Source organism: Canis lupus, chromosome 10 (genome assembly GCF_048164855.1).
Source record: "Canis lupus baileyi chromosome 10, mCanLup2.hap1, whole genome shotgun sequence".
In the NCBI taxonomy this organism is placed as follows: Eukaryota; Metazoa; Chordata; class Mammalia; order Carnivora; family Canidae; genus Canis; species Canis lupus.
The window spans coordinates 53,107,398-53,122,689 of NC_132847.1; the positions used below are offsets into that span (position 1 = coordinate 53,107,398).

Below are 15,292 nucleotides of genomic sequence, written 5' to 3' on the forward strand. Positions count from 1 at the left end.
CACTTTTGAGAAATTGACATGCTCATTTAAAAATTCTTGTGGATAGATCAATGGAACAGAATAGAGAACCCAGAAGTGGACCCTGAACTTTATGGTCAACTAATATTCGATAAAGGAGGAAAGACTATCTATTGGAAGAAAGACAGTCTCTTCAATAAATGGTGCTGGGAAAATTGGACATCCACATGCAGAAGAATGAAACTAGACCACTCTCTTGCACCATACACAAAGATAAACTCAAAATGGATGAAAGGTCTAAATGTGAGACAAGATTCCATCAAAATCCTAGAGGAGAACACAGACAACCCCCTTTTTGAACTCAGCCACAGTAACTTCTTGCAAGATACATCCACAAAGGCAAAAGAAACAAAAGCAAAAATGAACTATTGGGACTTCATCAAGATAAGAAGCTTTTGCACAGCAAAGGATACAGTCAACAAAACTAAAAGACAACCTACAGAATGGGAGAAGATATTTGCAAATGACCTATCAGATAAAGGGCTAGTTTCCAAGATGTATAAAGAACTTATTAAACTCAACACCAAAGAAACAAACAATCCAGTCATGAAATGAGCAAAAGACATGAACAGAAATCTCACAGAGGAAGACATAGACATGGCCAACATGCACATGAGAAAATGTTCTGCATCACTTGCCATCAGGGAAATACAAATCAAAACCACAATGAGATACCACCTCACACCAGTGAGAATGGGGAAAATTAACAAGGCAGGAAGCCACAAATGTGAGAGGATGCGAGAAAAGGGAACTCTCTTACACTGTTGGTGGGAATGTGAACTGGTGCAGCCACTCTGGAAAACTGTGTGGAGGTTCCTCAAAGAGTTAAAAATAGACCTGCCCTACGACCCAGCAATTGCACTGTTGGGGATTTACCCCAATGATTCAGATGCAATGAAACGCCGGGACACCTGCACCCCGATGTTTCTAGCAGCTATGTCCACAATAGCCAAACTGTGGAAGGCGCCTCGGTGTCCATCGAAAGATGAATGGATAAAGAAGATGTGGTTTATGTATACAATGGAATATTACTCAGCCATTAGAAACGACAAATACCCACCATTTGCTTCAATTTGGATGGAACTGGGGGGTATTATGCTGAGTCAAGTAGGTCAATGGAGAAGGATAAACATTGTATGTTCTCATTCATTTGGGGAATATAAATAATAGTGAAAGGGAATAGAAGGGAAGGGAGAAGAAATGTGTGGGAAATATCAGAAAGGGAGACAGAACATAAAGACTCGTAACTCTGGGAAACAAACTAGGGGTGGTGGAAGGGGAGGAGGGCGGGGGGTGGGGGTGAATAGGTGACGGGCACTGAGGGGGGCACTTGACGGGATGAGCACTGGGTGTTATTCTGTATGTTGGTAAATTGAACACCAAAAAAAAATAAATTATAAAAAAAAAAGAAAATTCTTGTGGAAATACACAGGACTCCGAATAGCCAAAGAATTCGCAAAAGAATAAAGTTTGAGGATTAATACCAAATTACTTCAAGACTTAACATGAAACGACAGAAATTAGGACAATGTAGTATCAGTATAAATATAGACAAGTAGATCGAGGGAACAGGATAGAGAGTTGAGATACAGACCCACTCATATATGGACAGCCAGATGATTTTCAACAAAGGAGAAAGTCTTTTCAACAAATGGGGTGCTGGAATAATTGGTTATCAACATCCAAGAAGATGAATTTCAATTCCTACTTCATACCATATATAAAAACTTATTCAAAATGAGTTGCAGATCAAATGTAAAGCCTAAAACGATAAAATTAATAGAAAACATAGAAGAAAACCCATGAATATGAGTTAGGCAAAGATTTCTCACATATAATTCCAAAAGTATGATCCATCAAGACAAAGTGAATAAATTGTACTTTATCAAAATTTTAAAACTTCTGCCTCTGGAAGACAACGTTAAGAGAATATATCTGCATGTCATCTATCTGGAAAAGGATTCATTGCCAGAATATATAAAGAACTCTAAAGACTCAACAATATGAAAGCAAACAACCTAACTTTTTCCCCAAACAACCCAACTTTAAAAAGAGGAAAATTGGTGTGGCACAAGAATGTTGTATCTTAAGGCCTTTGCCATACTGCAGTGCATACATTGAAAGCCGTGGAGCTTATCAGAGTTTCCCCCACTTCCTGTCTGTATTACTATTGCTGCATAGCAAGTTACCCTAAAACTTAGCCAGTTACACCAGCACATATTTATTATTTCATGATGTCTCTCTGTCAGGAACAAGACATAGCTTAGCTGGATCCTCTGCCTCATGGTCTCTGGTAAGGTCAAAACCAAGGTGTCACCCAAGAGTCTGCAGTATCATCCAAAGTTTCAACTGCAATCTGCTACCAAGCTCATTCGGTGGTTGCTGGCAGAATTCAGTTCATCAGGCTCTTTTGGACTGAGAGCTTTAGTCCTTCACTAGTTGTTTGCTACAGGCCACCTTACCATGTGGGCCTCTCCAATATGACAGCTTAATTCACAAAAGTGTGCACATTAAGAGGGCAATGGAGGGCGGCCCGGGTGGCTCAGTGGTTGAGCGCCGCCTTCAGCCGAGTGTGTGATCCTGGAGACCCAGGATCAAGTCCCATGTTGGGCTCCCTGCATGGAGCCTGCTTCTCCCTCTGCCTGTGTCTCTGCCTCTCTCTCTCTCTCTCTCTCTCTCTCTGTCTCTCATTAATAAATAAAATATTTTTTATTCAAAAAAGAAGGCAATAGAGTTGGCTAGCAAGATAGAAGTAACAGTCTTTTGTTACCTAATCATGGATACCCTTCAATGTTGCCATAATCTGTTGGCCAGAAACATGGTACTCAGGAGGGGATTATACAATGCCATGAAGATGGCAGGGGGGCAGGGCTCAACAGGAGCCATTTGAGAGACTGCCTACCACATTAGCAGCAGGAAATCCAGCTCTCTAGGTCAGTTTATTTTTAATTTCTGAAATCCAAGGACATATTTCCTTCGAATCACTTTAGCCATACTACTTCTAATCAATTCTTTGGGCTAATGATAATTCTATGTAAAAGTAAGTTTCCTTGCCTATTTCTACCCAGCACCCAGTCTGGTTTCATACTACCTGAGCCACAATGGGGTCTCTGTAGATCTATGCACCTGCCTTTCTGTGTGCTTTAACTTCCTTCTGGAATGACAGTTCTTTATCCATTGCAGAAACTTGGTACTTACCTTTCAAGATTTAGCTTATGCGACACCTTCTCAAAAAGTCTTCCGCTTATGCACCTTACACACATATACTCATACTGCATTCTACAGGCTGAGTGACGTTCCATTTGTTCATTTTACCAACATTTATTATGAGGCTGATGTATGCCTTATACATACTAGGTTGCACTCTACAGATGTTTGTAGTATCAGCAAATAAGTAAATGCTGATAAACAGGGTGTAATGAGTGCATTGAATGAATAGGACTGTTGTTTCATGGGTCCAGAGCAGAGAACAGGGAGTGCCTCTCCATCTTGCTGGAAAGTTCTGCCTGCTAAGTGCAGTCATACTAGCCAGTCACTGATATGGGATATTCCTTAACAATTACTCTACTTCTGTGGGAAGCCAGCACTGTAGTTTTTCATCAAGATTCATCCAAAGCCCCAGAGGCTAAAGATCGTGCCATAATTTGTTCCCATGCATGTTAGAGATTTGTGGGCTTTAAGTAAATATTAAGGAACAGTAGGGCCTCCCAGATGCTTCATTCTCTTGAGCTGAGTCCAGGAAGACTCAGTTTCAGTCCTTGGAAACCCCAAAGTAGCTCAATTAACTTAGGGTGGCCATATTTTTTGGGCTGACTTAAGCAAGTGCTGCTGTACTGGATAAACAAGGGTAAATGGAGGGACACTGCCTACAGAGAGGGAAACTAAAAATAGCAGCCAAATCACTCTGGCTAAGAATAGGTTCCAAAAGCACTGTGGTGAGGTGTTACATTCCTAAAGCACAGCCAGTCACTGGAGAATAGGCAAATCACTTAAGACTTGGATTTCTTCAAAAAGTAGAAGTCTCTCAAATTTGGTGACTGAGTGATGGGCACTGAGGGGGACACTTGACGGGATGAGCAGTGAGTGTTATACTCTATGTTGGCAAATCAAACTCCAATAAAAAAATATATATATATATTTTTTTAAGATTTTATTTATCCATGAGAGACCGAGAGAGAGAGGCAGAGACACAGGCAGAGGGAGAAGCAGGCTCCATGCAGGGAGCCCAATGTGGGACTTGATTCCAGGTCTCCAGGATCATGCCCTGGGCCAAAGGCAGACGCTCAACCGCTGAGCCACCCAGGCATCCCCCAAAAATATATTTTTTATTTTTTTTTATTTTTATTTTTTTTATTTTTTATTTTTTATTTTTTCAAAAATATATTTTTTAAAAGCAGGAGTCTCATGGAGGAGTAAAGAGACTTTTGGTTGTTTTGTTGTTGTTGTTGTTGTTTTCGTTATGTTTGGAGTTTTATCAGTGTTAATAATACCCAGATGTGCAGTGAACTCTGGGTGTTGTTATGTACATTCTGCATTTTTTTACAGACCCTAGTTCTGATGGTTTTCCACTTTTTATGTTATGTATGTTGCTTTCCCTGAGGTTCTCACATAATCATTCAGGCACATGCTTCCAGAAGCCAATTATCAACCACTCTGAAAATTTTCACTATTATGTGCAGATGCTGCTTGTGCTAAATCTCTCCAGTTCAAACCCAGGACAGATGAGATGCAGTTTGCAGCTTCCTACACATGCGTTTAGGGAAGCTGCCTTCCTGTGGGCTAGGTCACAGTGCCCCAAAACACAGCATAAATGCAGCAAACTTTTCACCTTGGTGATTTGGTCTCTCTTTTATCATTGTAGTTATGGAAACTTGCTAAGTTCCAAAATCTGGTAATTCTCCCCTGTGGTCAGAGAAATCACTTGTAGCTACTATAATATTTTGCCTATTCTCATCCCTGCTAGCCCTGAATCATCATTCAGGTTCTACCTCTAGGGAAGGAAAGTAGATGTGAAGAGCTGGTAACCGTGTATTTTCTAGAATTGAAGTTTACAGATCTGTCTGATGGGTCTCTCCAGTCCATTTTGAGGAAAAGAAAAGGTACTGACTGATACTGTGATCTCAAACACTTTCTGTTGCCCAGTCATTGATGTAGCATTTATTCAATGAAGATAGATAAAGCACATGCTCTGTGGAAGGCAGCAAGAATCATCTAGATTTATTTTCCTCTCCCCTGATCTCAATGAAAAGTTGGGGCTTTCTTTTCCACCTTTTGAACCCTCTTTGGTTGCTTCTGCTTGTCCTCCCCTTCAGGAGTTTGCGTTTGTTTTTGCCTAATGAAGCCCTCTCACTTTTCAGGAGATTACTGTTATTTACGTTCTCAGCTATTTAGCATTACAGAGAGAGGTTCCTAAACTGCCTTCTGATTCCCTCTTTCCATTTTCGAGATGCAGAGCAGCACCCCTCCTCCCACTTTGCCCTCATAAATAAGCAAGTTTTCTGCAGAGAATTTATATATTTTGTACACCTATAAACACAACCCAAGTTGCAATGTGTATCTTAGTACCTTAGAAAGACATCTAGACAGACTTTTTGGCTGCAGCAGTACCAAGGAAAGATTCATGCTGTCCTCTGCTTTCATTTCCTCTAGTTCATACAATCAGATGGTCCTATACCATTAAATCTTTTTGTCCCTCTGATTTTGCTCTTCTCCTTTAAAACTGAATTCACTATTGTGGGTCTTTTGCCTCTCTATACAAATTTTAGAATCAGTTTATTTTTTGAAATATTTTTTCAAATTTAAATTCAGTGTAATTAATATAGAGTGTATTATTAGTTCCAGAGATAGAATTTAGTAATTCATCAGTTGCATGTAACATCCAGTGCTCATTCTTTCAAGTGCCCTCCTTAATGCTAGAATCAGTTTATTGATATTTATAAAATAACTTGCTGGGTTTTGAATGGAATTGCATTGAGTCTACGGATCAATTGGGAAGAACAGATATCTTGATAATGTTGAATCCCCCTTTTCTTTGAAGATGGAATATCTATTTTTAAAAATATTGTTCATTAGAATTCTTATTTGTCCTTATATAGCTGGTACATAGGAAAGCAATGGACTTTTGCATATTAACTTTATGTCCTGCAGCCTTGCTATAGTTGTCTATTCCAGTCTTGTCAGTTCTTTGGATTTTCTATGTACACATTCATGTCATCTGTGAACAAAGGTAGTTTAATTTCTTCCTTCCCATTCTGTATACCTTTCATTTCTTTGTGTGTGAGTGTCTTATTACATTAGCTAGGACTTCTCAGACATTTGTTTTTACTTGTCACTAACCACTTGTTTCTCTGGAAATTCAAGCTGATTTTGTTAATTTCTCAAATATTCCATGTGCACATTGGATATTTGAGAACACTGACTTTTAATCAAGGTGCTTTTTTAAAATCAATTTTAAAATTTTTTTCAATTTTTACTTTTTAAATTTGAATTCCAGTGTAGTTAACATATAGTGTTACATTTATTTCTGGTGTACAGTATAGTGATTCAAGAATTCCATATATTACTTAGTGCTTATCAAGATAAGTGTACTCTTAATCCTCTTCACCCCTTTCACTCATCCTCTCACCTGCCTTCCCTCTGGTAACTGTTCTATATACTTAAGAGTCTGTTTTTTGGTTTGTCTCTTTTGCTCTTTCCTTCGTTCATTTGCTTTATTTCTCAAACTCTACAAATGAGTGAAACCACATGATATTTGCCTCTCTCTGACTGGCTTATTTCCCTTAGCATTATACTCTCTGAATCCATCCGTGTTGTTGCAAATAGCAAGATTGCACTCTTTTTATGGCTGAATAATATTCCATTGCATATACCACATCTTCTTTATCCATTCATCAATTGATGGACACTTAGGCTGCTTCCATAAATTGACTCTTGTAAATAATGCAACTATAAACATAGGGTGTGTGTATCCCTTTGAATTAGTGTTTTTGTATACTTCGGGTAAATACCCAGTTAACGCAATTTCATAAGGTAGACCTATTTTTATCTTTTTGAGGAACCTCCGTACTGTTTCCTATATGACTGCACCAGTTTGCATTCATACCAACAGTACGAGAGGGTTCTTTTTTAAACCTCCCATTACTTGCCAACACTTGTTGTTTCTGGTGTTTTTTATTTTAGCCATTCTGATAGGTGTGAAGTGATATCTCATTGTAGTTTTGACTTCCATTTCCTTGATGATAAATGGTGTTGAGCATTTTTCATGCTTCTCTTGGCCATCTGTATATCTTCTTTGGAGAAATGTCTGTTCATGTGTTCTGCATGTTTTTAAAATAGATTATTATTATTGGTGTTGAGTTGTATAAGTTCTTTATGTATTTTGGATACTGGCCCTTTATTGAATATGCCATTTGCAAATATCTTCTATTAGATAGGATGTCTTTTAGTTTTGGTTGTTTCCTTCGTTGTGCAGCAAGTTTTTATCTTGTAGTACCAATACTTTATCTTTGCTTTTGTTTTCCTTGATTCAGGAGGCATATCTAGAAAGATGTTGTAATGGTAGATATCAGAGAATTTACTGCCTATGCTCTCTTCTAGGATTTTTATGGTTTCAGTTCTCACATTCAGGCCCTTAATCTACTTTGAGTTTATTTTTGTATATAAGAAAGTGGTCCAGTTTCATTCTTCTGTGTGTGGACGTCTAATTTTGCCAGCACCATCTGTCGAAGAGACCAAGGTGCATTTTGAATATAGGTTTGATCCTCTTCTCCATTAACCATTAAAAACTTTGGCCTCATTCATTAAGCCTAGTTCTGTTGTGTCTTCACAGTTTACTCTCAAAATCAAAGCTATATCATTTCAAATGACTTGAGATCTTGTTTGGATTCTGATATTTTCTTGTTAAGGTTTTATTTAAAATTTTTTGCCTTTGGAGGGGAAAATGTGGCTAGGAAAGGAGCCATATCAGGTAAAAAGAACAGAAGTGCTCTTTGAGTCTGTGGTCAGGTTTGTTTGTTTGTTTTAAAGCTTTTTTTTTTTTTAATTTTTACTTATTTATGATAGTCACAGAGAGAGAGAGGCAGAGACATAGGCAGAGGGAGAAGCAGGCTCCATGCACCGGAAGCCCGGTGGGATTTGATCCCGGGTCTCCAGGATCGCGCCCTGGGGCAAAGGCAGGCGCTAAACCGCTGCGCCACCCAGGGTTCCCTGTGGTCAGGTTTGGAAAGTGTTGGGGTGTTTTTCTGGGAGGGAGGTGTGGAGGGGAATGGTGGATTTTTTTGGTTTCTTTTACCGATAGATGTCCAGTTTAATTCATTGAAATTCCTTTAAAGACTGTCTCCCAAAGCCACTGTAATGGCATGATTAATAACTGAGATAGCTTAACAGTGATTCTTGTTATCCTTATAGAGAATAATGGTTGTAGCAGGACTACAGTGTATTATGAGGCACCTGTAGTTAATTTGCTGATACAATATTAATGAGTCAGTTCACTTAAAGTATACTCCTAATTGGTTGGCCTTTGTTCAATAACTCTTATTATGTTGTCTGAAAAAGCATGTAAAAACCAAATAATTACCACTGATTTTACTCTAGGTCTTTGAATAAGTGTTTCTCAATTTTTTATTTTTTATTTATTTTTATATGTATCTTTTTATTGGAGTTCAATTTGCTAACATATAGTATAACACCCAGTGCTCATCCCATCTAGTGCCGTCCTCAGTGCCCATCACCCAGGCATCCCATCCCCCCACCCACCTTCCCTTCCACTACCCTTTGTTCACTTCCCAGTGTTAGGAGTCTCTCATGTTTTGTCACCCTCTCTGATTTTTCCCACTCATTTTCTCTGCTTTCCCCTATAATCTCTTTCACTATTTTTTATATTCCCCATATAAGTGAAACCATATAATGACTGTCCTTCTCCGATTGACTTACTTCACTCAGCATAATACCCTCCAGTTCCATCCACGTCGAAGTAAATGGTGGGTATTCGTCATTTCTAATGGCTGAGTTATACTCCATTAAATCTTATGAGTGTTCCCTAAAACTTCTGATACAAAAATAAAAAACTTCTGATATAATTTCTGGGAGGGGACTTCCCCCAAACTATTTACAGAGCTGGTATCTTCTGTGTCGTCCCAAGAACCAAAAAGATACTATAAACCTCTGCTGTTTTGTAGTTTACATTACAAAAAAAAAGGGGGGGGGGAGGGCAACATGTAATATTTGTCCTCCAAATATAAATATGTATATTCTAATTGATATGCTTTTTAAATCCATTCATTTCTCCTCCTCTTCCTGGAATTTATTAGAGACAACTCTCACCTGCCCAGGATCCACCCACTTCACCATTTAAGAATCATTGCTCTAGATTTTGTATTCCTGTTGAGGTTGTTTCCACATTTAAACCTCTAAGAACAATGCTGTACTAAATACTCTTTTATATATATTCACAGGTCAAAAAGGATCAGCCAGCTTCTCATATAGAATATGGGTTTTTTTCAGCTAAAGGTATATTAGTAGCTGTCCATCTCTGTTAGACTTTCCAATTACACAGACTCTTAAGACAAGATTGAGAATTCTGTTCTTGCATCACAGAAGTCAAGGGGAAGGCTTACCTTATACTCCACAATGTTGTTTTTGTCTTTTAGGGGTAATCATCTTTAAATCAAGACAAAAATGTAGTTCTGTAATCAAAAATGTAAAATTACCCTAAGGCTATGTTTCTCAAATTGTAGGTCCAGACTCCTTGGGAAGTCATGAAATCATCTGAGAGAGTCACTATTAGGACTATTTTAATGAAATAGGATAGAGAGGTTAGAAAATACCAGCATACATCACATGTAGTTAAAGTAGGATTATTTCACAAAACTTTGGATTCAGTTCTAGATCTATGAACACATGTTTATAACTGTGTAAATTTATAGGGTCACATCATAAGCTATAATTCTTGCTATGAGTCACAGTAAAAAAAAATTAATGGGGCGCCTGGGTGGTTCGGTTAGCATCCAAGTCTTGATTTCAGCTCAGGTCACAATCTCAGGGTTGTGAGATTGAGCCCTTCATTGGGCTCTGTGCTGGGTGTAGAACCTACTTAAAATTCTCTCTCCCTTCCTCTCCTTCTGATCCTCTGCCACTTACACTCACTCATGCTGTCTCTCAAAAAAAAAAAAAAAAAAAAAAAAAAAGAAATAAAATTAAAAATTGAAAGACTTACCACAAAAGGTTTCTGAGGAAGTGTGGCCTTGGAAATAATAATTGATCATGAGGAAGGTCCACAGTGAAGGTTTGTGTGTCCAGTTTTTTAAAAGACTTTATTTAATTATTTGACACAGAGAGAGAGAGAGAGAGAGAGAGAGAAAGCGCAAGCAGAGGAAGTGGGAGAGGAGAAGTAGGCCTCCCACATAGTGGGGATGCCAACATAGGGCTTAATCCCAGGACTCTGGGATCATGACCTGAGCTGAAGGCGGACACTTAACCAACTGAGTCACCTGTAGGGACCCCTGTTTGTTTGTTTGTTTTTAAAGATTTTATTTATTTGGGAGAGCAAGCAGAGGGATGGGCAGAGGGAGAGAGTATCCACACTGAGAATGGAGCCTGTCATAGGGCTTGATCCTAAGACCCTGAGATCATGACCTGAGCCAAAACCAAGAGTTGGTGGCTCAACAGACTGAGCTACCCAGGCACCTTTTAGTTTTTTAATTTTTATTTTATTTTTTTATGATTTTATGAATTTATTCATAGAGATGCAGAGAGAGAGAGAGGCAGAGACACAGGCAGAGGGAGAAGCAGGCTCCATGCAGAGAGCCCGAAGTGGGACTTGATCCAGGGTCTCCAGGATCATGCCCTGGGCTGCAGGTGGCGCTAAACCACTGTGCCACCGGGGCTTCCCCCCTTAGTTTTTTTAACATATTTATTTTGGAAAGAGAGTGTACATGAGAGAGCACGGTGTGGGGGGGGGTGCAGATGGAGAGAGTCTCAAGTAGACTCCACACTGAGCACAGAACCTGACCCAGGGCTTGATCTCACCACCCTGAAATCATAACCTGAGCCTAACTAAACCAAGAGTCAGAAGCTTAACCGACTGCACCATCCAAGCACCCCCTTACTTTTTTTTAAAGATTTATTTATATGAGAGTGTGTGTGTGCGCGTGTGTATGCATGAGAGTGCAGCGCGGAGGGGCAAAGAAGATTTTTTAATTAATTTTTTTGCATATAGTTGACATATAATGTTACACTAGTTTACATTATACAATATAGTGATTCAACAAGCTTATGCTATGTTCACCCCAAGTGTAGCTACCATATGGCCACATACATTGCTATTATAATATCCTTGTATTCTTTATACTCTATTTCCCACTCCCTTCATCCAGTTTGCCCAACAACCCAACCTCCTCCCCTTAGGAAACCATCAGTTCTCCGTATTTATAGGTCTGATTCTGTTTTTTTTTTTAATTTACTTTTAAAATTCCAAATATTGATGAAATCATATGGCATTTGTTTTATTCTTCTTTATTTCACTTAGCATAATACCTTCTAGGTCCATTCATATTGTCTCAAATGGCATGATCTCATCCTTTTTATGGCCACATAATATTCCATTATATATGTGTGTGTGTATGCTGCATCTTCCTTAGGAATTCATCTATTAATAGACACTTAAACCGCTGAGCCACCGGGGCTGCCCAAAATCTATTTAATATTTTTAAAATGAGACTGTAATGTGATTATTCTTGTAACTTGCTTTTTTCACTACTATGTTCACATATTACTATCATCCTTCCAGGCATTCAGCCTGGACAGTGAGGGGCAAGTTGAGGCTGGTGACGGGAAGTTAGGCCAAAATAGAGATGAGGCTGTGGAAAGGAGGATGACATTCAGAGGATGTGGGAACTTAGGAGTAGGGGATATTTTACCCAAAGACTTACAGAGTAGAGAGACTAGAATTTTGAGCCGACAATCAAAAATATCTGAGCCCTTGAATCTAAGTGTCTCCAACAGGTTGGGAATTGGAGTAGGGTAGGGAGTTTCAAGTCATGTTCATGGAATCCTGGTCCCTTGCTGGCAAGAGGCTGGCATAACAGAATTGCACCACGAGCAAGGAGATGAAGTCTCACACACTCACTCCTGTGCTCGGAATGTTCTATGATCTCCCTGCCAGAGTGGAATGAGCAGGGACAAAAGTCTAGCAATTGTGGTCAGCTGCCTGAAATTTCCATTATAGAAAACTACTGGTAGAGGGTGGGGACCTGTAGGGGACCATGGGAAGGACCTGTTCCACCTAAGCCAGGATGTGTGCACATTAACCTTGGCTTTTCACCTGATGCTGCTGTGACCCTTCTGAGTGACATTCTTTCTCCTGGGCATCTTCCTGCATGGCTCTCTGCCCAATTCCCACTAGGCAAGGGAGGATGTGCCTGTCACAAGACCTCCAGTGATCTCTGGGGATGCTTTAGGAAAACACCTGGAGGGTGTTGGCTCAGCAGGCTTGGGCCTTGTGCCTCCTCACCTTGAGGGCTACAACAGGGGCTGGACCCCCATCCCTTAGGCACAGAATCACCATTCAGAGGAGGGACACATTCATGCTTCTTCCCATACTGGCTTTTTTTTTTTTTTCATCCTGCTAGCAATGGACACATTGGGTTCTATCAGTGGAAGAGAGTCCTACCACCACCTCTTGATTGAGGGGATGTTGAGTCATTCTGGATTTCCTTACAAATTAGTGGGGCAGGAGTATCCCATAGTCCCCCATACCACATATGTCTCATAGGGAGACTACAGCACTTTACTTCCTTTAGCTCTTGCCTCCTGTGAGCTAGGTCAGAAGGTGGGAATACAGAGGTTTCACCTTCTGAGAAATAGAAGGTGTCCAAACAGAGATCCATACCTTCCATCCAGGGCAGCCTCTGTCTTTCTGCTAGGTCAGCTATGTGTGATTCTGTGATAGAGGGGAGGAGGACAGGGAATCAGGAGTTCACTTTTGAGATCAATATTGGATATCCATGTGTTTATTTTCATTAGGCAATTTGATCTACCCATGAGATCATGATTGGCATAGAGGCAAGGCTGTGTCTTGGCGACTGTTATGTCTATCATAGCTCCTGGAAGACAGTAAGTACTCAAATATTTTAACAATTCAATATAAGATGTCTTTCAAGGTCATTTTTGTTGTAATACCTTTACATGACCCCAGGGTCCTCCTCATCCTCTGAGTACTTCCTCCTGGGGCAGGACCCCACATACTATAGCACTCATCACACCCATGTAATAATTTTTCTCTCCCTTGGCCTAGTCTCATAGTTCATGGTTTTAAATACATCTATCTATCTATCTATCTATCTATCTATCTATCTATCTATCTATCTGTCTTCCCCTTCACCATCATCATCATCACTACCTATGTATATCTATTTATTTAGTTGTCTATTTGTCTGCCTAAAGCCTGGGCCCTACCATGAACCCCAGGGTCATATGCTCCAATTGTTTAAGTTTTATATACACTTGAATGCCCAATATCTATCTCTGTATAAAAATGAACTCCTGATTACCAGTCCTACCCAATCACACTTATCACCCACTGCAGTCCTAATATTTCTCATATCAGTATAGATAACTCCATGTTGCCAGAAGTTTAGGCCACAAACATTGGTGTTATCTTTGATTTTTAAATGTTTTCTAACTGTCCACATCCAACCTATCAGTAAATGGATATCAGTATCCTTTTGTCTCTACTTCAAAATGTCCAGCATCTAAACACTTCTAGTCTCTGCTGCTACTATTACTGGAATAATCTCATAACTAATGATTCTACCCAAGTCTTTACCTCCAATACTGCTGTTAGCAACTCAGCCTAAGTGATCCTTTAAAACAGAAAGCAGATCTAAGAAGACGCTCTAACAGCAACTTCCATTTCCTCAAAAAGTCAATTCAGTGTCTTTGCAATGACCTTCTAGGCCTTACCTCATTTAGCCCCTTTACTGCTCTTTGTCCTCCATTACTCTCCCCCTTAATGATTACTCTGCTTCAGGCTCACTGTCCTTCTTCCTTGGAATAGCTCAGGCATGCTCCAGCCTCCAGAAAGTTTATGTTTCTGACATGAAATTTCCTCAGTTATCCATGTGATTTACTCTCTCATCTCTCTAGTCCATGCCCACATTTAAATAAAAGATGTTATTTACTTATTTGAGAGGAGGACGGAGATAGCGACAGAGATAGTGAGAGAGAGCACAGAGGTAGAAGCAGACTCCCTGCTGAGCAGGGAGCCCGACACAGGCCTTGGTATCAGGACCCTGAGATCATAAACTGAGCTGAAGACAGATGCTTAATTGACTGAACCACCCAGGTGCCCCCAACTCCATAGTTTTTAGTGAGGCCTGCCCTGAACTCTCTATCTACCTACTTATTTATTTTTGAACTCCCTATTTAAAACTGCACCCACCTAAGTCTTCCCCAAACTTCTTACCTCTTATATATTTGGTCATCTTCTACATACTATATGTTTTTTTACTTATGCTTCTTTCATCTTCCTCTCTAGTACCATCAATGTAAGCTCATTAAAGGCAGATAATTTTTTCCTCTTTTGTTCATTGCTGTATACTCAGTGCCTATACAAGTGTGTGGCAAATAGTAGATGCACAGTATTAGTTGAAGGAATGAAAAATGCATGAGTGAATACCATCCATTCTCTATCTTGGCATTCTCATTCTGATCCCGCAAACATCTTAATGTGCTTTTGATTATTATAGGTACTTCTCCAGCAAGTTACTGTTCTTTCCATAGTATGCCCATTTGTTTGACACCATACATTTGTACATTTTACTCTCAGCCTGGGGAAGCCCAGAGACTCCCTACTTCCCTCCTGACTAACTTCTTATCCTTTGAAATTCAGTCTACATATCACCTCTTCTAGGAAAACTTCTACTGAACCCCTTCCCCCTGCCAAATTAGGTTAAGTACCATCCTGTGTATTTTCACCTACTTCCTCTAATCAGTCCTTATCACACTGCTTTTAGTGACTTTTTACTTGACTGTCTACTCCATAATTCCATAAGCTCAATGGAGGAAGGCCTGTGTGTTGTTCACTGTTGTGTTCACCTCATGTTTTCTGGCATAGTATCTGGAACATAGTAAGTAGTTGAAAATTTGAAATGTTGCATCTAAGACTCATGTCAAGGACATTTTTATTGTGATCTTTTGGGAACCTTCTCTTCAACTGATCTTCATTCTAGGAGACATTTATCCCATGCAACTGAAAGGCAACGGGTGTCAAACTGGC

The 15,292-nt window shown here is 39.6% G+C and overlaps 1 long non-coding RNA gene across 1 annotated transcript in view; it reads left to right on the forward strand.

Annotated features, from left to right (window-relative positions):
- Nucleotides 1–15,292, forward strand: part of LOC140641636 (uncharacterized) — a 91,617-nt gene that overhangs the window by 36,222 nt on the left and 40,103 nt on the right. Inside the window, exon 2 of the long non-coding RNA XR_012038221.1 lies at nt 13,039–13,128. This is a non-coding gene — a long non-coding RNA (uncharacterized lncRNA). The remainder of the gene's footprint in view (nt 1–13,038; nt 13,129–15,292) is intronic.